This window comes from Musa acuminata, chromosome BXJ1-6, assembly GCF_036884655.1.
Source record: "Musa acuminata AAA Group cultivar baxijiao chromosome BXJ1-6, Cavendish_Baxijiao_AAA, whole genome shotgun sequence".
Taxonomy (NCBI): Eukaryota; Viridiplantae; Streptophyta; class Magnoliopsida; order Zingiberales; family Musaceae; genus Musa; species Musa acuminata.
Genome location: NC_088332.1, coordinates 1,758,863 through 1,785,678, shown reverse-complemented (window position 1 = coordinate 1,785,678; position 26,816 = coordinate 1,758,863). Strand labels below are relative to the sequence as shown.

The window sequence follows — 26,816 nt, the reverse complement described above, 5'->3', positions numbered from 1 at the left end:
CGCAGGTCCCGTGATCCCTCCCACCCGTGAACGATCGCGCGTGGGCTCTGTCCCGCAGGTCCCGTGATCCCTCCCATCCGTGAACGACGCAACAAGGCGTGGGCCCTGTCCCGCAGGTCCCGTGATCCTGTGATCCCTCCCACCCGGAATGGTTCTCCATCGGAAACCTAGCGGGGAGGCATTCGGATCGCACCAGCAGGCACAAGACCAGCCATCGGAAACCTAGCAGCGGCGTCGAGGAAGCCTCGGCCTCGGGGCTCTTCCACGGCAAGCGCAAGCGCCACCGTGGCGGCCTCCGGCGGCGGCACGGTGCACCGGTGCTCGGTGTGCCTGAAGACGTTTCCATTGGGGCAAGCGCTGGGGGGCACAAGAGGTGCCACAACGACGGGAACATCGGCAGCGGCACTACCCCGGCGGCGATGACGTCGTCGGAGGGGGCGAGCTCGAGGCACAGGGCGTTCTATCTGATCGCGCCAGCGTCGCCGAACCCGGAGTTCGACGACGTAAACGGGGTGCAGAGCCTGTCAGCCTTCAAGAAACCGAGACCTGTCATCCCGACATGAGCGAGTCAACTCCAGTGCGTGGAATATTGGTCATTCGTTGTGTACAGAGAATGACCCATTCTTTGTAGCTGAAGTCGATTCTTTCCCTAACGTCAAATTGATTTCTTTAGAAATCGTTTTCGATGGAGGAATTTACCTGCTTTAGTAAATTCATGTTGAATTGTATTTCTCAATTGTGTTGCCAATCTTTTTGTACGTATCATAAAAAATAATTTTCACGATTCTTTTGCGGAGGTTCTTTAGACCTATTATTATAACTCACTGTTTATTCCGTGCCACAGACTGGGATCATTCTGATGCCTGATATCAAACTCTCTTATTGTTCACATTTTTTCATTCTGGGATTTACCGAACAACTTCAACTTCGTTATCGGGAAGTTATATTAGCTGGTGCCTTGGTGTTTATATTTTTGCTTCCAGAAGGAGTCATGGCAGCTACGATCGGTCAGGTAAGATGAATATTGAGACAACCTTGTAAATATTTTTTAGGGATTTTCAACTAAGCTTTTATTAGAGATTATAATTGGGTACTTGCAGTCGGATAAACCTATTGAAATATAGCATTCGCAACATACGGCTCTACTGCACCTTATACGGCAAAATTTTTCATTGTACAACTGAAGCTAGCACATTACATGAAGATTCCTCCAAAAGTAATGTTCTTGATACATGTATTTTCTGGATCACTGTGTCGTATCCTTATCTAGCTAGTATCTGAATAGATTTGAAAATTAGTATTGACATATTCTTGCAAATCTAAATTTTGAATTCTATAACATTATTATATTGTACTTACCATCCTATATGTTATCTTTAGATGTAGATTTCAGATAGTCTACTAGCATGTGTAGTTAGCTTATGGATCTTATACTTGTTGAAGAATATATGTTATCTAGAATTATTGCCCAAGAAAAATCTTTGGACATGCCGTTGCCAAAGAAGGTAATTTGCGAGTGACATGGGGGCTTATAGGTCCAATTAAAATATTATTTCCTTATTGCATGTATTCCATCATCTTCATCTTCATCTTCAATATTATTGGACTCTTTGCACCAATGAGAATGTAGATGTTGTCGCATCTATATCCAGAAAAAACATGAATAAGACTAATTAATTGGCTAGTCATATTTAGTGTTGGCACCATTGTGCCCCCTACCACTACGGTTAACATTTGGTCATGGTTCATAATTGGTTTGATATTTAACTACTTCATCTTTCGAAGGTTCAAAGAATGGTGGGCACATTATAATTGTGTTATTAATTGGACTGGATTTCGAAGCATTTATTTTGACCATTTTTGTTAATTTTTTTCTTCAATCTCATGAAATATATGCACCATTGCCCCTTGGCTCATTGTCCAACAACACCAGGAGTTATTGTAGAAGGTTGTCCAATATTCAATTGAGATTATCACTAAATTTGATCAGCGGGTATATGACTACAATTAATTTGTTGAAAGGATATTATTGTTTATGGTTCAGTTGTTAAAATAATTACTTTAGCATAATCTGTATAAATAGGAGAGGGAACATGTTAATGTATTTAAGCTTCTTCATTTCTTCAATAAAATTTTTTCAATAATTGTTCTTATCTTCTATTATTTCTATCAATATTAAGATTTGATCATCGATATGATGGTAAGATTGTTCTTTTACGATTTTGCCTAAATAAAGTTTAAGTATAAACTATCGATTGAAGTCTCTTATGATTTTGTCCGAATAGAGTTTAAGTATAATTTATCGATTGAAGTCATATGTACATCTGATTTGCCCAATTTAGATAGAAGTATCTAACTCAATCTATGGACACAAGTTCCTGTGATGACCATCCCTTCATTCACATTATTTGAATTTTTTTAAACCCAATATATCTACTAATTATGTTTCAAGGACTAACTGTTTTCTATATCCCAGTGAGCTATATATGGTTTAGCAAATTCCACCAATTATCATAATGATTTTAACTTTTTCTTGAGCTATAGTTTGATATAAAACCAAAATAATTTAATTGATTTCTCTTGAATGATTCTTCCCCATGAGAAATCTCAATCAAGGAATCCAAAATAGGATCCACGAGACCAACGCACAAATTAGTGATTTATTATATATATATATATATATATATATATATATATATATATATATATATATATATATATATTCATTATTATTGGATTCCTGGTACCAATTGTTGTATAGATGTTATGTGTATATCCTAAAAAAACATTTGATGTGTGTTTTATCATTAATGATGAGAACTTACATTTGACATATTTGAAAGCATATGTATTGCTTGATACCAATTAGAACAAACATGGCAGATCAAGAAAAAATACCAGTTATGAACCACAGTTTTTGGGCTGAGTTGACTCCCAAAGTTGTTGAAAGTCTCTTCCCTGTTCATTAAGGAACACAAGTTTTAGAGCAGAAACAACCGAGGACATACAATTCATCCGGATGTAGAATTCATACCAATTGATGACTTCATATCCATGTGATAATGCTATTTTTTGTGCACGCAAAACAAAATACTTGTAGCCCTGAGATTCATTCATTCCATGTTTATTCAACCTGTAAAATAAATTACATAATGTTGGAACATAATCTAAAGTTTATCTGAGTTAGTGTTAAAAGGTGTTATCTAGAGTCATACTAAATTCTTTGTATATGAGTAAGATCTTCATATATGAGTTATGAATTTGTAAGTTAGATTAGGAGAAGAGTGATGGATAAACCTCTATGAATCATAGAAGTTCACCAAAATTCTTTGCAATTTTCAGACAGATACACCTTTTTTTTATGCTTGTCAGACAACGAAAGTTACTGAAGGATTAAGGAACGAGAGATGAAATATAATTGAAAGTTATTAGAGGAATACAAATTTATAAGAGAAACAGAATCTAATGATTTTTTGAATAGAGTGAAACTGAGGTTACATTTTTTATAATAGGACTAAAAAATAGTCCGATGCTATTTAAAAACATTGTAATTCAAGTATCCAATTCTTTAATTAAAACTTAGAAAGAAAATTTCTAATAATTTACAAGTGATTTTTGGCCTAAGTGATTGTAAATTCTTTTCAAATTAGTCGATACTAAAAAATTGACACAAATGTTTTAAGGACTAAAATCAGTGAAAATATCTATTTTGAAAGTTGAAAATATCTATTTTAAAAGTTTGAAATAGAAAAAGTGATTGTTCAAGCCTTTACAAAATGTTTTTAAGGTTTTATTAAATCCTGGATGGCTTCGAAATAGTTGACTGAATTGGCATTATTTTTTAATGAAGAAATATTGTTTGTAAATGAGAACCAAAAACAATGTAACTCGACTCCTTTCGAAAACATACGACGGTAATATTCACTAGTTTTTGGCCTAAAGTAATTGTAAATTCACTTTAAATATCAAAATTGAAAAAAGGTACAAATTGAGCTTTTCAAAGGTTTAAAAAATTAATGACCATATGTTTTAAAAAATTGTTACATTAAACAATTTATAAGACACTCAAACATGTAGTCAAACCTTACATCGATTAATATTGCAACAATGCACTAACCATTAGGTTGTCTCAATAATGACATGAAAATTCTTACTTTAAAAGACTAAAAATGAAAAATGATCATTTGGGTCTTATATATTATTTCCAATGTTTTGTGAAATTTTGGATATTTCTAAAATAGTTAGACCTAAATTACACTATTTTTGAATAAAAACCTAAAAATTTGAAAACAGTGTAACTTTGTCTCCAAAAAAATTTATTTCAAAACTTTAGAAAACGTTCTTTAATAACATATAAGTGATTTTTAGTACAAAATAGTTGTAAATTCATGTTATATTGGTCAAAATTGAAAAAATGACTCTTGGCCCTTTTAAAAGCTTAAAAATATGTGAAATACTTATTAGATGATTTAGGCCTTTGTAAATAGTTTTTTATGTTCTTAAAAATTAGAAAATAAAAAAGAGTTAGACCTCACTTTTACTCTTTTTGAATGAGGTTATCCTATATTTAAATAGGACTAAAAAACAGTGCGACCATATTTAAAAATAGTTGATCTAAAAAAATAATTTTCTCTCAAAAATTTAAAAATACTTGTATACTAATAATCGTGGTCTTGAGTTTTCTGTTGAGGTCTATCCTGTAGAGGTACTCAAATTGGATCAAATAAAAGTACAATGAACTTTATTTGGAATCGGACTTTAATGAACTGCTTTAACGGTTAAAATAAATATTCATACCTATTTTAAAGGCTTTTTGGATGGGGTTAAATTGTTTTCTAGTTTTCGTAGTCTTTTTGAATGACATTAAATGCTTTTCTAAAATAGGATTAAAAACAATGCAACCCTAGATTTAAAAAATGTAACTCGAGTCTCCAAAATTTTATTTTTATTATTTTATAAAAACTTTTTCAATAAAATTGAAGTGATTTTATACCCAACATAGTTTAAATTTACTTCAAATTTTATAAAAATAAAAAAATGATATAAATTCAACCATTTAAGGGTTGAAATCAGTGAAAATGCCTATTTGAATGACTTAGAAATAGGAAAAAAAATACATATAGACCTTTGTAAGTCATTTAAAAGGAATTCTAAAATTTCATAAAATATAGAAATAGTGAGATCTGAGTTATAAAATTTTTGAATTGAGTCGCACTATTTTTGAACTCGATAATAAAAACAATGCAATCATATTAAAAAATAGTGTAAATCAAATCTCAAAAATAATATAAGCAAGGACTTCAAAATTATTTTCTCAAAACATTAATCTCATGATATTCCTTTTTTGTGACCCAAAGTGGTTATTAATTCACATTAAATTGGACAAAATTTAAAAATGAGATAAATTCAATATTTTAAGGCTAAAAATAGTGGAAACATCCATTTTAAAAGCTTAAGAACCAAAAGTGGCCATTTAGACCTTCCTACATTATTTCCATAGTTTCCTAAAACTTCAAAAAAAAGAAAAGAAAACTAGTACCTAAGTTATGTTCTTTTTTAATGGGATTATACTATTTTTTAATAAAATTAAAAATTGTGTAATTTTGTCCAAAAATAGGTCATTTGGGCCTTTGTATATCATTTCTAAGGATTTATGAGATTTTAAGAATTTTTTAAAATGTGATATCTGAGTTATATTTATTTTAAGTGAGATTTTACTCCATCTTTTTAATAGGACTAAAAAATAATGTGACCTTGTTCATTTTAAAACAACATAAGATAGGTCTCCAAAAAATTTTCTCTCAACTTCGAAAAATCTTCTCTAACAATATTTAGATGTTTTTTTTGCTCAAAGTGGTTATAAATTCATGTTGAATTAGCCAAAATTAAATAAATACACAAATTAAACCTTTTAAGGATCGAAATCAGTGAAAATACCAATGTTAAAGACTTATCTTAATTACACTTTATTTATTAGGATTATACTATTTTAGAATAGGTTTCCCAAAACAATATACCTTGTTTGAAAACTATGTAACTAAAAAAACATTCTCTAATAATATACAAGTGGTTTTGGGGTAAAGTGGTTGTAAATTAATCATAAATTGGCCAAATTTATAAAATTAACACAGATTCATCATTTTAAGGGTAAAAAATAGAAAAAATCATTTAAGTCTGTGTAAGTCATTTCCAAAGTATCTTGGAAATTTGATAGTTTTTGAGAAAAGTGGATCATGAGTTATTCTTTTTTAATAAGATTATACTGTTTTTAATGTGACTCCAGAAATAATATAACTCTTAGTCTCGAAAATAATTTTTTAATAGAACTTCAGAAAAATAATATTTAACTGGTTTTTTAGAGCAAGGTGGTTGTAAATTCACCTTAAACTAGGTTAATTTAGATAATGACAAATTCAATCTTTTAAGGGCTTTAATCAGTGAAAATACCTATTTTAAAGACTAAAAATAGAAACATAATTATTTGAGCTTATAATTTTTTTTAAAAATTTCCTAAAAAAAATTTATTGGGGTTAAATTTTCTTTAATAGGAACCTAAAGATAGTATAATCTCATTCAAAAATAGTATGATCCAGGTTTTAAAAGGATAAAAATTCAGAAAACCTTTTAAGATAATATTCAAGTGATTTTTTGGCCGAAGTAGTTGTAAATTTAACTTAAATTTGATAAAATTAGATAAACAAAACAAATTCAAAATTGAAAGGAATCAAATTATGAAAACACCTATTTTGATACCATAAAAAAATGATGATAATTTAGAACTATGTTAGTCATTTCAAAGTTATTCTAAATATTTGATAATTTCAAAGTGCACCCACCATCACTATCATTAATTGGGTGGTGTGTGACACATACACCCCATAAGGATGATGATGCGCCATTACCCGCTACTTACCGTCCACACGGCTCCCTTGTTGGGGGCGAAGCTCGCATCTAGATTACATAATATGCCACGCTGCCCTACTCTGCTGATACAGGAAGCAAGCAGAGGGACCACGACAGCCATAGTTGTCATTTCCATTTGGAAATTCAACCCCTCTTCCTGTGTTTATCTTACAGCTATGTATATGCACACTGCTCTCTTTTTCTCTCTCTCTCTCTCTCTCTACCTGTGCTTCTCTTACAGCTATGCATATAAAAAGAGGGAGGGAGAGAGTAACCGCACCTCCACACCTCGTCCCAACTACTGACTGAACCCCATACCTTACCCTTCCCATCTCTTTTCTCTCAACCCACCGTTGATGCCCTTCAATTCATGCCAACCACTCTCTTCTGAAGAAAGAGAGAAGTTCCACTGCCATCACTTCCCCTCCTTGGGAAAGACACATACATATGTGAAGACACAAGCTGCAGCGGCGTGTTTCTGTTTGTTCTTCTTTTGCAGCACCATTGATGCCCTTCAATTCATGCCAACCACTCTCTTCCGAAGAAAGAGAGAAGTTCCACTGCCATCACTTATTTCCCCTACTTGGGAAAGACACAAGCTGCAGCGGCGTGTTTCTGTTTCTTCTTCTCTTGCTTGCTGCATACTAAGTGATCGAGCCTAGTGGGAGGACAGAGGGAGAAATTGGCCGCCATATAAGGATGGTGGAGTTTATGGCGGTCGTGGTGATCAGGGGGTACGACGCGTAGCGGGACCCGGGGGGAGCAGATGTGGGAGGTGGGGTACAGCAGCGCTGCCATGTCCGCCACTCCCCTTCCCTCCTCATGCTCGTCCGTATTCCTTCTCTTTTTTTTCTTTTTCTTTTTGTGTTCCATTCTTTCCGATCATCTCCTGTTTCTGAGTTAACGCACTTTGGACATCCTTTTGTGATCTTATTCTCCTCAGTAAGTATGCGTATGTGTATGCGAAGAAGCACAATCATTATGTTAATAAAGGTGGCGGAGATGATTAGCGGGCCGGAGAAGGAGGACACCGTGGTGGCGGAGATGATTAGCGGGCCGGAGAAGGAGGACACCGTGACATCGGCGCCGCCTCTCGGCACCTTTCTCGCCGTCCCTCCTTCGCCCGTAATCCCTGCCACCACCCGTGAATGACCGCGCGGGTCCCGTGATGATTCCTCCCACCCGTGAACGACGCTACAAGGCGTGGAGACCCCGCAGGTCCCGTGATGATCCCTCCCACCCGTGAACGACGCAACAAGGCGTGGGGACCCCGCAGGTCCCGTGATGATCCCTCCCACCCGTGAACGACGCTACAAGCGTGGGGACCCGGCTGCCGAGCGGTGGCGACGTACGAGCCTCTCTCCCATCACACTAATTACTATCTTTAATACTAATCTAATCGAATGGCATCCGGGGATTACACGTCCTCGCGGGGGGCAGGGGGGCAGGGCGGTGGCGGCAAAGGCTGGCGCGGGCGAGCCGCGCGGTGGATAAGCAATCCTTCCCCTTGGAGATACCATCATATCCAAGACTGTGGGCTGGTGCATACTCCTACTCTGAGCGAGATACTAAGGCTGATGCTCTTGAAATCGCACAGTAAGCAATGAATGGCTACTTAAGCATCCTTTTCAAGGTTGTGGTATGTTTGTTCTTGGAGATTGTCACACTGGCCTAGATCTGATCATTAACCAGCCATCTGTACCTAGCTCTCAACAAGAGATGGTGAATATGCTAGGGTTATACCTAGATCATTACAGGCATATGACTTTTTAGGACAAAAAGTTTGCATACAGATATATTTGAGTGTAACAGACATCTGAACTAAGAAGAAAGTAATTATTTTTTCTTATGTGATGTCTAGTTTCCTTTCATCAGTTGAAATATTTTTTCTTGCAATGTATGACCCATATAATCTCCATCACACTACTGTTGTCAGTGTCTCTGCATCATCCCCTCATGCACATTTATCAGTGGCACATATGATCAGACTTCTTAAAATATACTTAAGTTTTAATTACATGCTAAGCAGGCCTACTTCTTCTCTGTGGTCATGCACATATATTAGTGGCACATATGACCCTCTGCTCTGATGAACATTGAACAAACCCCTAAGAATATACATTCTGGTGACAAGAATTGGGGACAAAAGCTCCTGTATGATGCCTCACATGCATAAATTATCATCTGCACTTGTGTATGTTTTTAAATGGTTCATATGTGTATACCTGTAATTTATATATCAGTATGAGTTTTATGGTGCTTCTTAGTTTCTTCATGACTGAATCTTTTTGTACTTCTAAACAAGAATATTTTCAGGCATGCAGAAAGAAGGGGAGTAAACGTGTTGGCTGAGATTGATGTGCCCGGCCATGCTCTCTCATGGTAGATAAAGTCCAAAGGCCTTTTAGCTCTTATTTTGTAGTATGGATTTAAAAATTCTTGAATTTTTAACTAAAAGAAATCATGTTGTTATTATAGTAACTCATACTGCTCTTGGTGATCATAGCCTGCATCTCCAAAGATGTCTTCTTTTCTGCAATGCAATATTCTTTTTCAATTTATTTGATTTTTCTCTGTGAATTGGGTTGGGAGTGATTACACAACCCAGATAAAACTCTATAAATTATCTTTTGTAGGGGTGTGGGCTATCCTGATTTGTGGCCCTCAGCTGAATGCCAAGAACCACTTGATGTCAGTAAAGAGTTCACATTCAAAGTAATTGAAGGAATTCTTTCTGGTAAATTTTCTTCTTCTTGCTGTTTGCATCTAATACAATACGGTTTCAGTGATTTAGATGTTAACAAGACTAGCCACACATAATAATCAGGTTCCCAGAGGCACCTGACAAATAAAGCCAGAACTTTCTACAAGATTAACAGCAGAGTTTGATCATATCTGCAATTGATAATATTGGATGAATACAATACAGTGAATTGATACTTTTGATGTGACTTCTTTTCTAAGAATTTATTCTCAAAGTTCATGTTATTTTTAGTTTAGAAAAGCAAGTTAGATTATCTTTCATGATGGTTGTTAGATGAATGACTAATTCCTGATTAATGTTTCAGATTTCACTAAGGTTTTCAAGTTCAGGTTTGTCCATTTGGGGGGGGGTGATGAAGTTAACACAAGTAAGCTCATACATTTCCTGTTAAGTGTAATAGCACCTCATTTGTTTATGCCTCAACATGTTCTTTTTAGTCATCATGGTCAGTGGTGGGCAAACTTGAAACTTCTAGAGACAACGGAAACTATCAAATACTACTTCACTGATTTAACTTTCTTTTTGGGTCATTTCTTGACATTTGATCTTTACAAAGTCACTTTTCATGTTTTCCTTTCGGACTTTGTTTTTCTACCATTCATGTTTCATTTGATGTCTCATACAAATAGCAAAAGATGGCTTTAAGAAACAATTGTTTTAGAAGTTTAGATACTTCAAATCAAAAGGTTTTGTTTTAATTTTGGTTACTGGACCGAGACATATCGAGTCTCAAAAAAAGATCTGAAGAAAAAAAAAGAAAAAAGGTTAGTGTCATCCTATGCCAGCTATATTGGGTGGTACAAGCCATGTACCACACATACCATCCGGTTTACTCTGGTCCACGTACTAGTAGGTTATGGAATTGGTAAATACCGCTCATACCAAGCCACACCAGGTGATATTTTTAACTTTAATTTAATTTAATATTTTGAAGTATGCAAGTGTTTCTTTTTTTTTTTTGCATAATATACCGCTTTTGTTGTGGATTTCAGGCTGCTGGACCAACACTCCTCGTATAATTGAATGGTATGTATCCTTACAAACCCAAATTTTCACCTTTATAGAATTTATTCATGGCATAGATCATAGTTTCTTCTACCTCTAATAGTTTTTATCAAGACAACTTCATCGTTTATCTACATTCATTAGAATGCCCATGTCTTTCTTTGGGACTTAAATTTTATAGTACATTTTCAGCCTTTAATTTCCATTCAAATTTCGTATCAGCTTTGCCCACCTCTCTTGAGGAACAAGTTGATGATTACGCTTAAGCAAATTTTCTTACTCAGTGAATTTATAATTGTTTTGGAACAAAAACTTATTAAATATCATGAGAGAAGGGTTTTTGAAGTTTGAAAAAAAAAAAAGGAAACTTAGGTTTCACTTTTTCTAAAAATTATCAAATATTTAGAATAACTTTGAAATGACTAACATAGTTCTAAATGATCATCATTTTCTTAAGGTATCAAAATAGGTGTTTTCATAATTTGATTCCTTTAAATTTTGAATTTGTTTTGTTTATCTAATTTTATCAAATTTAAGTTAAATTTACAACTACTTCGGCCAAAAAATCACTTGAATATTATCTTAAAAGGTTTTCTGAATTTTTATCCTTTTAAAACCTGGATCATACTATTTTTGAATGAGATTATACTATCTTTAGGTTCCTATTAAAGAAAATTTAACCCCATTAAATTTTTTTTAGGAAATTTAAAAAAATTATAAGCACAAATACCTATGTTTCTAATTTTAGTCTTTAAAATAGGTATTTTCACTTATTAAAGCCCTTAAAAGATTGAATTTGTCATTATCTAAATTAACCTAGTTTAAGGTGAATTTACAACCACCTTGATCTAAAAAACCAGTTAAATATTATTTTTCTGAAGTTCTATTAAAAAATTATTTTCGAGACTAAGAGTTATATTATTTCTGGAGTCATATTAAAAACAGTATAATCTTATTAAAAAAGAATAACTCATGATCCACTTTTCTCAAAAACTATCAAATTTCCAAGATACTTTGGCAATGACTTACACAGACTTAAATGATTTTTTCTATTTTTTACCCTTAAAATGATGAATCTGTGTTAATTTTATAAATTTGGCCAATTTATGATGAATTTTCAACCACTTTACCCCAAAACCACTTGTATATTATTAGAGAATGTTTTTTTAGTTACATAGTTTTCAAACAAGGTATATTGTTTTTGGAAACCTATTCTAAAATAGTATAATCCTAATAAATAAAGTGTAATTAAGATAAGTCTTTAACATTGGTATTTTCACTGATTTCGATCCTTAAAAGGTTTAATTTGTGTATTTATTTAATTTTGGCTAATTCAACATGAATTTATAACCACTTTGAGCAAAAAAAACATCTAAATATTGTTAGAGAAGATTTTTCGAAGTTGAGAGAAAATTTTTTGGAGACCTATCTTATGTTGTTTTAAAATGAACAAGGTCACATTATTTTTTAGTCCTATTAAAAAAATGGTGTAATCTCACTTTAAATAAATATAACTCAGATATCACATTTTAAAAAAAAATATTAAAATCTCAGAAATCCTTAGAAATGATATGCAAAGGCCCAAATGACCTCTTTTTGGACAAAATTACACAATTTTTAACTTTATTAAAAAATAGTATAATCCCATTAAAAAAGAACATAACTTAGGTGCTAGTTTTCTTTTCTTTTTTTTGAAGTTTTAGGAAACTATGGAAATAATGTAGGAAGGTCTAAATGGCCACTTTTGGTTCTTAAGCTTTTAAAATGGATGTTTCCACGATTTTTAGCCTTAAAATATTGAATTTATCTCATTTTAAAATTTTGTCCAATTTAACGTGAATTAATAACCACTTTGGGTCACAAAAAATGAATATCATGAGATTAATGTTTTGAGAAAATAATTTTGAAGTCCTTGCTTATATTATTTTTGAGATTTGATTTACACGATTTTTGAATATGATTGCATTGTTTTTATTATTGAGTTCAAAAATAGTGCGACTCAATTCAAAAATTTTATAACTCAGATCTCACTATTTCTATATTTTATGAAATTTTAGAATTCCTTTTAAATGACTTACAAAGGCCTATATGTATTTTTTTCCTATTTCTAAGTCATTCAAATAGGCATTTTCACTGATTTCAACCCTTAAATGGTTGAATTTATATCATTTTTTTTATTTTTATAAAATTTGAAGTAAATTTAAACTATGTCGGGTATAAATTCACTTAAATTTTATTGAAAAAGTTTTTATAAAATAATAAAAATAAAATTTTGGAGACTCGAGTTACATTTTTTAAATCTAGGGTTGCATTGTTTTTAATCCTATTTAAAAAAAAAGCATTTAATGTCATTCAAAAAGACTACGAAGACTAGAAAACAATTTAACCCCATCCAAAAAGCCTTTAAAATAGGTATGAATATTTATTTTAACCGTTAAAGCAGTTCATTAAAGTCCGATTTCAAATAAAGTTCATTGTACTTTTATTTGATCCAATTTGAGTACTTCTATAGGATAGACCTCAACAGAGTATTTTAGTCCTATTTAAATATAGGATAACCTTGTTCAAAAAGAGTAAAAGTCAGGTCTAACTCTTTTTTATTTTCTAATTTTTAAGAACATAAAAAACTATTTACAAAGGCCTAAATCATCAAATAAGTATTTCACATATTTTTAAGCTTTTAAAAGGGCCAAGAGTCATTTTTTCAATTTTGACCAATATAACATGAATTTACAACTATTTTGTACTAAAATCACTTATATGTTATTAAAGAACGTTTTCTAAAGTTTTGAAATATTTTTTTTTGGAGACAAAGTTACACTGTTTTCAAATTTTTAGGTTTTTATTCAAAAATAGTGTAATTTAGGTCTAACTATTTTAGAAATATCCAAAATTTCGAAAAAACTTGGAAATAATATATAAGACCCAAATGATCATTTTTTATTTTTAATATTTTAAAATAAGAATTTTTATGTCATTGTTGAGACAACCTAATGGTTAATGCATTGTTGCAATATTAATTGATGTAAGGTTCGACTACATGTTTGGGTGTCTTATACATTGTTTAATGTAATAATTTTTTAAAACATATGGTTATTAAATTTTTAAATCTTTGAAAAGCTCAATTTGTACCTTTTTTTCAAATTTGATATTTAAAGTGAATTTACAATTACTTTAGGCCAAAAACTAGTGAATATTATCGTCGTATGTTTTCCAAAGGAGTTGAGTTACATTGTTTTTGGTTCTCATTTACAAACAATATTTCTTCATTAAAAAAAAAATGCCAATTCAGTCAACTATTTCAAAACGATCCAGGATTTAATAAAACCTTAAAAACATTTTATAAAGGCTTGAACAATCACTTTTTCTATTTCAAACTTTTAAAATAGATATTTTAAACTTTCAAAATCGATATTTTCACTGATTTTAGTCCTTTTCGACTAATTTGAAAAGAATTTACAATCACTTAGGCCAAAAATCACTTGTAAATTATTAGAAATTTTCTTTCTAAGTTTTAATTAAAAAATTGGATACTTGAATTACAATATTTTTAAATAGCATTGGACTATTTTTGAGTCCTATTATAAAAAATGTAACCTCAGTTTCACTCAATTCAAAAAATCATTAGATTCTGTTTCTCTTATAAATTTACATTCCTCCAATAACATTCAATTATATTTCATCTCTTGTTCCTTAATCCTTTAGTAACTTTCGTTGTCTGACAAGCATAAAAAAAAGGTGTATCTGTCTGAAAATTGCAAAGAATTTTGGTGAACTTCTATGATTCATAGAACGCCCTGTGCCTCAAGCTCGTCGCCTCCGACGACGTCATCGTCGCCGAGGTACTGCCGCTGCCGACGCTCCCGTCGTTGTGGTACCTCTTGTGCCCCCCAGCGCTTGCCCCAACGGAAACGTCTTCAGGCACACCGAACACCGGTGCACCCTGCCGCCGCGGTGGCGCTTGCGCTTGCCGTGGAAGAGCCCCGAGGCCGAGGCTTCCTAGACGCCGCTGCTAGCCTTCCGATGGCTGGCATTGTGCCCGCCCAGGTGATCGAATCAAACCTGAAAAACCAAAGAAAGAAGAAAAAAAAACAAAAAATAAAAAAACAAAATATATATATATTGTGCATAAAGAAATAACTGAGAAAGAAAAGTTTTACCATAACACAGATTTAACCTCCTCATTTCATTCCATTCATAGTATCCACTTACAAAATTAAAGCACATTCCTAATACTTAATCACACATCCACTAAATAAAGATAGATAAATAAAAATATGAGCAGGATTACAATAATAAACTACATAGTACTATTAGTCTAGGCAGGAACTAAGATGACGCAGACAACACTCTTCTTCTCTAGTCATTCTTCCATAAACTGTCATTATAAAAATAAGCACCATAATTAGTATAAAAATAAATAATATCAAACACTTAGCCATCACACAGTCGGTCACTTGCACTCGGTGTTTACCATGAGAACCATTTTATAGACAGAACCGGCAACAGGGGGAGCCGCGGAGGTCCACCTTCGCATAGATGGGGGCGGTGTGGTGCTTCGAGGGTGAGGGTAATAAACACGCCGCTGCAGCTTGTGTCCTTCCCAAGTAGGGGAAGTAAGTGATGGCAGTGGAACTTCTCTCTTTCTTCAGAAGAGAGTGGTTGGCATGAATTGAAGGGCATCAATGGTGGGTTGAGAGAAAAGAGATGGGAAGGGTAAGGTATGGGGTTCAGTCAGTAGTTGGGACGAGGTGTGGAGGTGCGGTTACTCTCTCCCTCCCTCTTTTTATATGCATAGCTGTAAGAGAAGCACAGGAAGAGAGAGAGCAGTGTGCATATACATAGCTGTAAGAGAAGTACAGGAAGAGAGAGAGCAGTGTGCATATACATAGCTGTAAGAGAAGCACAGGAAGAGGGGTTGAATTTCCAAATGGAAATGGCAACCATTGCTGCGCGGTCCCTCTGCTTACTTCCAATGTACATAATGGAAATGCCATAGCTATTCCGTTCCCATGTCCATAATAGCATACTCGAAGGATGTGACGTGTATGTACATTTATACGTTCATAGGCATACGTTAATCAGGGATGAAGAGAAGGAGCAGGGCAGCATGACACGAATAGCGCCACATATTATGTAATCTAGATGCGAGCTTCGCCACAAAGTAAGTAGCGGGTAATGGCGCATCATCATCGTTATGGGACGGATGTGTCACGCACCACCCAATTAAAGGAAGGCACGGAAAGTGCCTCTTCCGGCTTCGAAATATTATCCATGTCCAAGATCTTCTACCACAAGGATATCCCATTACTGCCGGCCATGCTGCTGGTGCTATCGATTCAGGTGATTTCTTCTTCTAGTATTGAGAAATTGGTATTAAAAAAATAATTATTTATTCTTTTTTTTGTAAAGAAGAGGTAATAAATAATATGGTTGCTGAATTTTGATGATTTAGTTAGTTAGTTAGTTATTGTTGGATCACTCATGACCATTGACGACTGAAACGGGACCCATAGGATCAACATATGAATCCCATTAATACTGGCTTATGGTATTTACGCGGGTGAAGATTTGCGCGTTGCTCGAAGTATTTTGCTCGCTTTGCTCAGTCACTATCACGGTCATCATCATTTCACGGGTGAGCTTTTGAGAGACAGTGGAATCACGGGTGAGCTTTTGAGAGGCAGTGGTTTCTTAGATCGTGGTGTGTGAGATATGGCCAAGGTGCGATTCTAGTTGTCTTAATTTTGCTTATCTTAATGATGATAATTATTGTTTTTATTTATCTATCTTTGATGTGTGATTAAGTGTTAGGAATATGCTTTAATTTTGTTAATAAAGGTTGCGGAGATGGTTAGCGAGCCGGAGAAGGAGATTGTTGGGCTTGTCCGCAGGTGCATCAAGACCGTGGCTTGAGGCACCCACTTCCCTTGTTATTACCCTCACTCTCGAAGCACCACATAGCCCTTATCTTTGTGAAGGTGGACCTCCGCGGCCCCCCCTGCTTGTACGAGATCTGCCGGATGCGTTATTGATGGTGGTGACGACAAAGTGTGCAGTCGATCGAGACTTACCTGACCATGAGGTTCCTCGATACGGTTTCCGATCACTCATGACCATTGCCTCCTCGTGCTCGCCCGCGGATGAGGGCCTGGTACTTATCGCGTGCCATTGTTATCCTCCGAATTGGCCGGCGAAGCTCGAGTACAGGCCTTTCGTCTACGGGTAAGCATTCGGGTCGTATCAAGCCCTAGGCGGGCACAAGGCTAGCCATCGGAAGCCTAGCAGCGGTGTCGAGGAAGCCTTGCCTCGGGCTCTTCCACGATTAGCGCAAGCGCCTCCTTCCGGCCTCCGGTGGCGGCAGGGTGCACCGGTGCTCGGGGTGCCTCATTCTATTCATAGTTTTAACATAGTATTATTCATTCATACAAAATAAAAACATACTCCTACATATTAAATATTAAAACATACCATAACATTTACTCACACATCCACATACATAAATAAAAAGACTAATTTAAAACTACAAACTATATAGTGCTATTAGCAAAAGGTGCTGTCTGGGGGGGGGGGGGGGGGGGGGGCAGCATTTCAGGCGGCGAGCGTAACAGTCTTTGGTACTTTGCCTTGTGACTGTCATGGATATAATCAATAAGATTAGCAATATATAAAAAAATAGAATGACACCCTTACCCTTAGCCATCTCTCACAAACAATCACTCGCTCGTACTTGGTCTTATACTACGACAACCATTTTATAGACGTGAACTCACTCCCTCTCAAAAGCCAACCCGTGAGGTGACAGTGACCACGACAGCGACCTGAGCAAAGCCAGTACTTCGTGCGACGTATAAATGTTCATCCGCCTAAACACCGTGGTTCTATGGGTCACGTTTCAATGGCCAATGATCATGTGTTATTGGAAACCATAAGTAATAGAGTCGGAGGACAACAATGGCAGTACCGGGCCCTCGCCCAAGGAGGCAGAGCGCCCCTCCTTTGTCGGCGGGTGATCGAAGCGGAGGGAGAATCACGTATCAAACCTGAAAAAAAGAAACAAGCAAAAAAAAAAAAAAAACATATTGTGCATAACACAGATTTAACCTCCTCGTTTCATTCCATTCATAGTATCAATATACAGAGTAAAACGCTTAATCACAATCATATATTACAAAATTAAAATACAACTCTAAGAAGTTAATCACACATCCCACTAGATAAGATAACCTAAGTTAACGAGGAGGATTAGATAATAATAAACTACATAGTGCCATTAACCGACGCTGGATTTGGATGACAACACGGTAGTTTTTCGGCACAGCAGTCTTTACCTTCGTCAATAAAAAACATTAAAATAATCATTATAAACAACATAAAAATAAATAACATCACACCAGCCATCCTTCGCACGCTACTATTTCACAACTCGTACTCGTTGTTGTACTATGAGTACCATTTTATAGACAATGGTTCGACCTACTCCCTCTCAAAAGCCAGCCCACCCGTGAGGTGAGTGCCCGCGACAACGACGTGAGCTACTTTGTGCGATGCGCTAATGTTCAGCGTTGGTCCTATTGGTCCGATGCTGCATTAGTTTGTTCAGTTTGCCATGCTGACCAGAAGATGGATGCTGAAAAAGCAAATTGTTACTATACATGTACAAAGTCAAAGATTATAAATATGTTTATTTTGACTAATATTAGACATTTTACAACATCAACTACAAGTATGATGAATGAATGATGGATGGTCTCTGTTCCCACGTTTCATCATGGTATCACTGATTACATGAGGGTTGTTAATGACCACATTTATTATCCAAAAAATCAACATTTGATGTGTGTTTTATCATTAATGATGAGAACTTACATTTGACATATTTGAAAGCATATGTATTGCTTGATACCAATTAGAACAAACATGGCAGATCAAGAAAAAATACTAGTTATGAACCACAGTTTTTGGGCTGAGTTGACTCCTAAAGTTGTTGAAAGTCTCTTCCCTGTTCATCAAGGAACACGAGTTTTAGAGCAGAAACAACCGAGGACATACAATTCATCCAGATGTAGAATTCATACCAATTGATGACCTCATATCCATGTGATGATGCTATTTTTTGTGCACGCAAAACAAAATACTTGTAGCCCTGAGATTCATTCATTCCATGTTTATTCAACCTATAAAAGAAATTACATAATGCTGGAAGATAATCTAAAGTTTATCTGAGTTAGTGTTAAAATGTGTTATCTAGAGTCATACTAAATTCCTTGACATCGTTGCTAGGCTTCCGGTGGCTGGCCTTGTGCCAGCCTAGAGCCTGGTAAGACCCGAATGCCTTCTCGCAGACTCAACGACCCGAATGCCGAGTGGGAGGCCAACAATGGCAGGCGATGAGTACCGGACCCTCAGCCGTAGAGCGCCAAGTACTCTTTCTTTGTCGATGCCAAGTACCGGACCCTCTCAAACCTGAAAAAAAAAAAAGAACAAAAGAAAAAAAAAAGAAAAAATATATTGTGCATAATGAAATAGCAAAAGTTTTACCATGACACGGGATAACACGGGTGGGCTGGCACTGTCAGCTCACGGGTGGGTTGGCTTTTGAGAGGGAGTAGGTCGAATCATTGTCTATAAAATGGTACGCATAGTACAACAACGAGTACGAGTTGTGAAGTAGTAGCGTGCGAAGGATGGCTGGTGTGATGCTATTTATTTTTATGTTGTTTATAATGATTATTTTAATGTTTTTTATTGGCGAAGGTAAAGACTGCTGTGCCGAAAAACTGCTGTGTTGTCATCCAAATCCAGCGTCAGTTAATGGCACTATGTAGTTTATTATTATCTAATCATCCTCGTTAACTTAGGTTATCTTATCTAGTGGGATGTGTGATTAACTTCTTGGAGTTGTACTTTACTTTTGTAATATATGGCTGTGATTAAGCGTTTTACTCTGTATAGTGATACTATGAATGGAATGAAACGAGGAGGTTAAATCTGTGTTATGCACAATATGTTTTTTTTTTGTTTTTTTTTTTGCTTGTTTCGTTTTTTCAGGTTTGATACGTGATTCTCCCTCCGCTTCGATCACCCGCCGACAAAGGAGGGGCGCTCTGCCTCCTCGGGTGAGGGCCCGGTACTGCCATTGTTGTCCTCCGACTCGGCACCGCCGGGGAAGCTCGAGTACAGGCCTTCCGGACGGAAGACATTCGGGTCTTACCAGGCCCTGGGTGGGCACAAGGCCAGCCATCGAAAGCCTAGCAGCGGCGTCGAGGAAGCCTCGCCTCGGGCTCTTCCACGACTAGCGCAAGCGCCTCCGGTGGCGGCAGGGTGCACCGGTGCTCGGGGTGCCTGAAGACGTTTCCCTTGGGGCAAGCGCTGGGGGGCACAAGAGGTGCCGCAACGACGGGAGCGTCGGCAGCGGCACTACCGCGGCGGCGATGACGTCGTCGGAGGGGGCGAGCTCGAGGCACAGGGAAACGTGTGTGTAAATAAATAAAAAATAATTGTTAGAAAAAAAAAGAAAAAAAAGACCTCGTTGCTCTCCCCATCGCCTCACACCTTTCTGAGGAATGAAATATTAGCTTGCATGAACCAATATCTTCTCCCAATCGCCTCACACCTCGTTTCCTCTCGTTTTCTTCCTCGTCAGCCATTCCGGTGTTGACGTTGCCATCAATAACCAGGTGAGAAAAAGAGAAAAAAGATTTTGAAAGCAATAATGTACCAACGCCAATCCACTTAATATAGAATATTCCCACTATCCAGTTCACGATTTTTTACATTTTTTTTTTGGGATCACTGACAGATTTAATTCCCTTAACTATCACAGCCACACCGACACCTTTAAAACTAATAAAAGTATATTTGGCAACGGAATCACAACTCTTTCTATTAATTGTTGGACAATTAATCCTTTCCACTATATTTAGAGATGCTTTGATCCTTTATATCTTCTCAATTTACAGCTTATTCTCTAATAGGAGTCCTACCAAATGGCCGATGAAGAAGGTGATATGCCCTGACATCTTTCGTTTTGACTTCTTACTGTCATCCTTATATGATTCTTTTTCATTTTCTTCCTCCCTCTCCTCTTCTTTCAGGTTCTTCGATTCTGGATGACTCTCCGATTGAGCAAGTTCGGTTGACAGTCCCACCAACAGATGATAACACATTGCAGGTCTTGACATTCCGAACATGGCTTATCGGAATCCCCATTTGCATCCTCGGGTCCGTAAGTGCAGCATTATCCTTTTACCGACAGCAAATGTTCAATTTTTCACATGTCTGCAATCTGCATCAACATGATGGTGTTCATTGCTGGGAAACTAATGGCTAACATGCTACCGAACAAAGTGATAAGAATGCCATACACAAACTGGAGTTTCTCGTTGAATCCGGGACCCTTCAACTTGAAAGAACATGTGGCGACCACCATGTTGGCCGGCAGGGTAAGTGCTTCTGCCGGGTTTGAAATATTAACCATATCCAAGATCTACCACAAGGATATCCCGTTACTGCCGGCCATACTGCTGGTACTAATCGATTCAGGTGATTTCTTTTGTTATCATAAAATCGGTGTAAAAAAAAAACCATTAGTTATTCTTTAGAAAAAGTAATAATATGATGCTGAATTCTTCGAATGTTTTAGTTAATTCTAGTTGATCTTTCCCAACTTCCTTTGAAGAAGTGACAACTTAAAATGGCTTATGGTGTGTAGTTTCTCGGATATGGGTTTGCTGGCATATTCATGAAGTTGCTAGTGCACTCGCCCTATATGTGGTGGCCTTCGACTCTAGTAGACGTCGCCTTCTACAGGTGGCGTGCCTCTCCTCGTAAACAATGTTATGGTAAAACTTTCTTTTTTTCAACTATTTCATTATGCACAATATATTTTTTTTTCTTTTTCGTTTTTTTTTTTCAGGTTTGATATGGAACGATTTTCCCTCGGACCCAAGCGCTTCGATCAGCAAAGGAGTACTTGCGCTCTGCCTCCTAGTGCTCGCTCGCAGATGAGGGCCCGGTACTCATCGCATGCCATTGTTGTCCTCCGACTTGGCTGGCGAAGCTCGAGTACAGGCCTTCCGTCTACGGGTAGGCATTCGGGTCGTATCATGCCCTAGCCGGGCACAAGGCCAGCCATCGGAAGCCTAACAGCAATGTCGAGGAAGCCTCGCCTCGGGCTCTTCCATGACTAGCGCAAGCGCCTCCTTCCAGCCTCCGGTGGCGGCAGGGTGCTCAGGGTGCCTGAATACGTTTCCCTTGGGGCAAGCGCTGGGGGGCACAAGAGGTGCCACAACGACGGGAGTGTCGGCAGCGTCACTGCCGCGGCGGCGATGACGTCGTCGGAGGGGGCGAGCTCTCCCAACGAGGCGATGACGTCGTTGGATGGGGAGAGCAACAATCTCTCCTCCTCTCCAAGGACCAGTCCACCATCCTCGAGGAGAGCTTCAAGGAGCACAACACCCTCATCCCCTTAATTCCCTCTTCTCCTTCGGTGACTACCGATACATGATGGTGTAGCAATCGTTGCTAACATGGGTCTGCTTCTCCTACGTGATGACAGAAGCAAAAACTGGCGTTGGCCAAACAACTCAACCTGAGGCCAAGGCAAGAGGAAGTGTGGTTTCAGAACCGAAGAGCAAGGTATTCTTTCTCCGGCCATTAATTAGGTGTGATGATGCTGTGACCTTCGTATACTGATCTCGTTAATGCTTGGGTTAATCTCAAGACGAAGTTGAAGCAAACAGAGGTGGACTGCGAGTTCCTGCAAAAGGAAGTGCAAGAGCTGAGAGCTCTGAAGTTGTACATGAATGAGCCCCTTACAAACATCTCCACGCCTGAGCAGCAAAAATTGGTCATTGGTGGTGAGGTGTGCATGTGGGGAGAAAGTAATTGGTCATTGGTGGTGAGGTGTGCATGTGGGGAGAAAGTATTGATGCCTCTGATATCGAGCAAACCATCTGGCCTCGTGCTGCAGCTGCTGCAGGTAATACTGGCGAAAACTAAGCATTAAAATCTCGGTTAGATATCAGTTTCCATAACCTACCCAACCAATATAAGACCAGTATATATATAATTGAATAAAATAGAAAAAGAATTAAAAAGTAATGTTATTGTATCACCTCACGAGTTGGCTTTTGAGAGGGAGTGAGTTCACGTCTATAAAATGGTTGTCGTAGTACAAGACCAAGTACAAGCGAGTGATTGTTTGTAAGAGATGGCTAAGGGTGTCATTCTATTTTTTTATATATTGCTAATCTTATTGATTATATCCATGACAGTCACAAGGCAAAGTACCAAAGACTGTTGCGCTCGCCGCCTGAAATGCTGCCCCCCCCCCCCCCCCCCCCCTAGACAGCATCTTTTGCTAATAGCACTATGTAGTTTGTAGTTTTAAATTAGTCTTTTTATTTATGTATGTGAATGTTTGAGTAAATGTTATGGTATGTTTTAATATTGTAATATGTAGGAGTATGTTTTTATTTTGTATGAATGAATGATACTATGTTAAATCTATGAATGGAATGAGGAGTTTAAATCTGTGTTATCCTGTGTCATGGTAAAACTTTTGCTATTTCATTATGCACAATATATATATATATATATATATATATATATATATATATATATATATATATATATATATATATATATATATATATATATATATATTTTCAGGTTTGAGAGGGTCCGGTACTTGGCATCGACAAAGAAAGAGTACTTGGCGCTCTACGGCTGAGGGTCCGATACTCATCGCCTGCCATTGTTGGCCTCTCACTCGGTATTCGGGTCGTTGAGTCTGCGAGAAGGCATTCGGGTCTTACCAGGCTCTGGGCTGGCACAAGGCCAGCCACCGGAAGCCTAGCAACGGTGTCAAGGAATTTAGTATGACTCTAGATAACACCTTTTAACACTAACTTAGATAAACTTTAGATTATCTTCCAGCATTATGTAATTTCTTTTACAGGTTGAATAAACATGGAATGAATGAATCTCAGGGCTACAAGTATTTTGTTTTGCGTGCACAAAAAATAACATTATCACATGGATATGAAGTCATCAATTGGTATGAATTCTACATCTGGATGAATTGTATGTCCTCGGTTGTTTCTGCTCTAAAACTTGTGTTCCTTGATGAACAGGGAAGAGACTTTCAACAACTTTAGGAGTCAACTCAGCCCAAAAACTGTGGTTCATAACTGGTATTTTTTCTTGATCTGCCATGTTTGTTCTAATTGGTATCAAGCAATACATATGCTTTCAAATATGTCAAATGTAAGTTCTCATCATTAATGATAAAACACACATCAAAAGTTGATTTTTTGGATAATAAATGTGGTCATTAACAACCCTCATGTAATCAGTGATACCATGATGAAACGTGGGAACAGAGACCATCCATCATTCATTCATCATACTTGTAGTTGATGTTGTAAAATGTCTAATATTAGTCAAAATAAACATATTTATAATCTTTGACTTTGTACATGTATAGTAACAATTTGCTTTTTCAGTATCCATCTTCTCGTCAGCATGGCAAACTGAACAAACTAATGCAGCACAAACTTATCATCCAATGAGATCAGATCATTATTTCTTATAGAATGTTAATTGCATTATGCTCTTGATGCCATTTTTTCTTTGTCCAATCTGTCTAGTCAAAACAAAAAGTTATGATGATACACTATCTTACTTTATTCAGAAACCACATGTGTTTCCTCTCCCAGATCCTCACCCCCAAAAAAAAAGAAAAATCAGAATGCATGTTGGAAATTTGGATTTATTTATGTGTACACCGATCCGGATGGATTGTGTTGGTGTCATCAATGTCATAAGACAATTTTCCTTGTGTGCTTGCAGGCTTGGTGGTGGAATAGCGCAGAAGGTGGTGGTGGCCGGACTGAGATATGCATTGTGAGCAACCAGGACAAGTGGTACTTGGATCACTTGGATGTCCCATGGCAGAAGTTCTACATGAATGAGCCCCTTACAAACATCTCCACGCCTGAGCAGCAAAAATTGGTCATTGGTGGTGAGGTGTGCATGTGGGGAGAAAGTATTGATGCCTCTGATATTGAGCAAACCATCTGGCCTCGTGCTGCAGCTGCTGCAGGTAATTCTGGCGAAAACTAAGCATTAAAATCTCGGTTAGATATCAGTTTCCATAACCTACCCAACCAATATAAGACCAGTATATATATAATTGAATAAAATAGAAAAACAAATTAAAAAGTAATGGTATTGTATCGCTATCGAACTATATGTTCCAATATCGGCATTCAGTCAGACAGGAAACATCAGTCCATGCATATTCGCATACTGATCAATTGAACATTTCAAAATGGTAATATCTTTATTGGTCTGACACTAGATGTGTGCATTGACAAATTCACAAACTCAGCATGAGTCCACCATCTTTTGTACATCTGAACTTGCATGTTTGTAGAACAAGTGATATCTTCTTGTGCATCCAAAGTACTGTGGTAGTATAGAATATCAAACTTGCCAATACAAGATTTATGATATAGAGGTAAATAATTCTACTTAATTTTTTCATATGAAAGATTCAAGAATAACCAACCTGCACCAAACCAGCCGAGTGCTACCTCTGCTGTCTCCTTACTTCGACAGAATCATATTATCAAGTTGTCTTCTTCAACATGCATGCTACTCATATCTGAAAAATGTATTGTGTAGTATCAAAAGCAGAGATAAAGATCAATACTTGTATAAACTGTTTGTCAAAATTCACGCCATTGTTAATTAAGTGTTTCTGATCATCTTTCGTGAATCTACTGAATTCTGCAATCGGTTTGTTTTTTCCAAAGAGAGGTTGTGGACTCCTCTTGACAAACTAGCGAAGGACCCAAGGCAAGCCACAGGAAGATTGGCTAGATTCAGATGTTTGCTCAACCAAATGGGGGTTGCTGCTGCGCCGGTAGCAGGACCTGGTAGAACTGCTCCATTGGGCCCTGGTTCTTGCTACAAGCAGTGAACAGCCATTAAGATCATCGACAGCAGTGCTTGCATGACGCTAAGAGAGGATCAGCCATTGTTGCCGGCCTTTATGGGGGGGTAAATTAGTATTTATACGACAATAGTTAATCAGTTTCTGCTGAAATCTTGCTGATTAGTGTCATTCAAGCAAACCCAAAAAATAAAATTTCTGCTGTGGAGCAATGTGACATAATGTTTCTTTTTGTCGATCATTGACATGTTTAAGATTAACAAATTAGTTTTCCTGATATCTGAGTTCTTTGCATCTTCTTCTTATTTAGTTCTATGATGTTAGCAACAAAAAAGTTAAAATCTCTCAGCAGTCAGATTTCTCATCTCTTTCCTATCCTTTCTTAGTTGTGTTTCTGGAAGCTATAGAAGATTGTCCTGTTGTGTTTTATTATCCAAACAATTAACATTTGATGTGTGTTTTATCATTAATGATGAGAACTTACATTTGACATATTTGAAAGCATATGTATTGCTTGATACCAATTAGAACAAACATGGCAGATCAAGAAAAAATACCAGTTATGAACCACAGTTTTTGGGCTGAGTTGACTCCCAAAGTTGTTGAAAGTCTCTTCCCTGTTCATCAAGGAACACAAGTTTTAAAGCAGAAACAACCGAGGACATACAATTCATACCAATTGATGACTTCATATCCATGTGATAATGCTATTTTTTATGCACTCAAAACAAAATACTTGTCGCTCTGAGATTCATTCATTCCATGTTTATTCAACCTGTAAAAGAAATTACATAATGTTGGAAGATAATCTAAAGTTTATCTGAGTTAGTGTTAAAAGGTGTTATCTAGAGTCATACTAAATTCTTTGTATTTGAGTAAGATCTTCTTATATGAGTTATGACTTTGTAAGCTAGATTAGGAGAAGAGTGATGGATAAACCTCTATGAATCATAGAAGTTCACTAAAATTCTTTGCAATTTTCAGACAGATACACCTTTTTTTTTATGCTTGTCAGACAACCAAAGTTACTGAAGGATTAAGGAACAAGAGATGAAATATAGTTGAATGTTATTGGAGGAATGCAAATTTATAAGAGAAACATAATCTAATGATTTTTTGAATACAGTGAAACTGAGGTTACATTTTTTATAATATGACTCAAAAATAGTCCGATGCTAT

The 26,816-nt window shown here is 36.6% G+C and overlaps 1 protein-coding gene and 1 pseudogene across 1 annotated transcript in view; one reads left to right on the top strand and one right to left on the bottom strand.

The window, feature by feature from the left end:
• Positions 1-26,816, bottom strand: part of LOC135675550 (uncharacterized) — a 104,709-nt gene that overhangs the window by 40,642 nt on the left and 37,251 nt on the right. The window lies entirely within an intron of this gene.
• On the top strand, positions 7,906-25,914 carry LOC135677599 (beta-hexosaminidase 3-like; annotated as a pseudogene).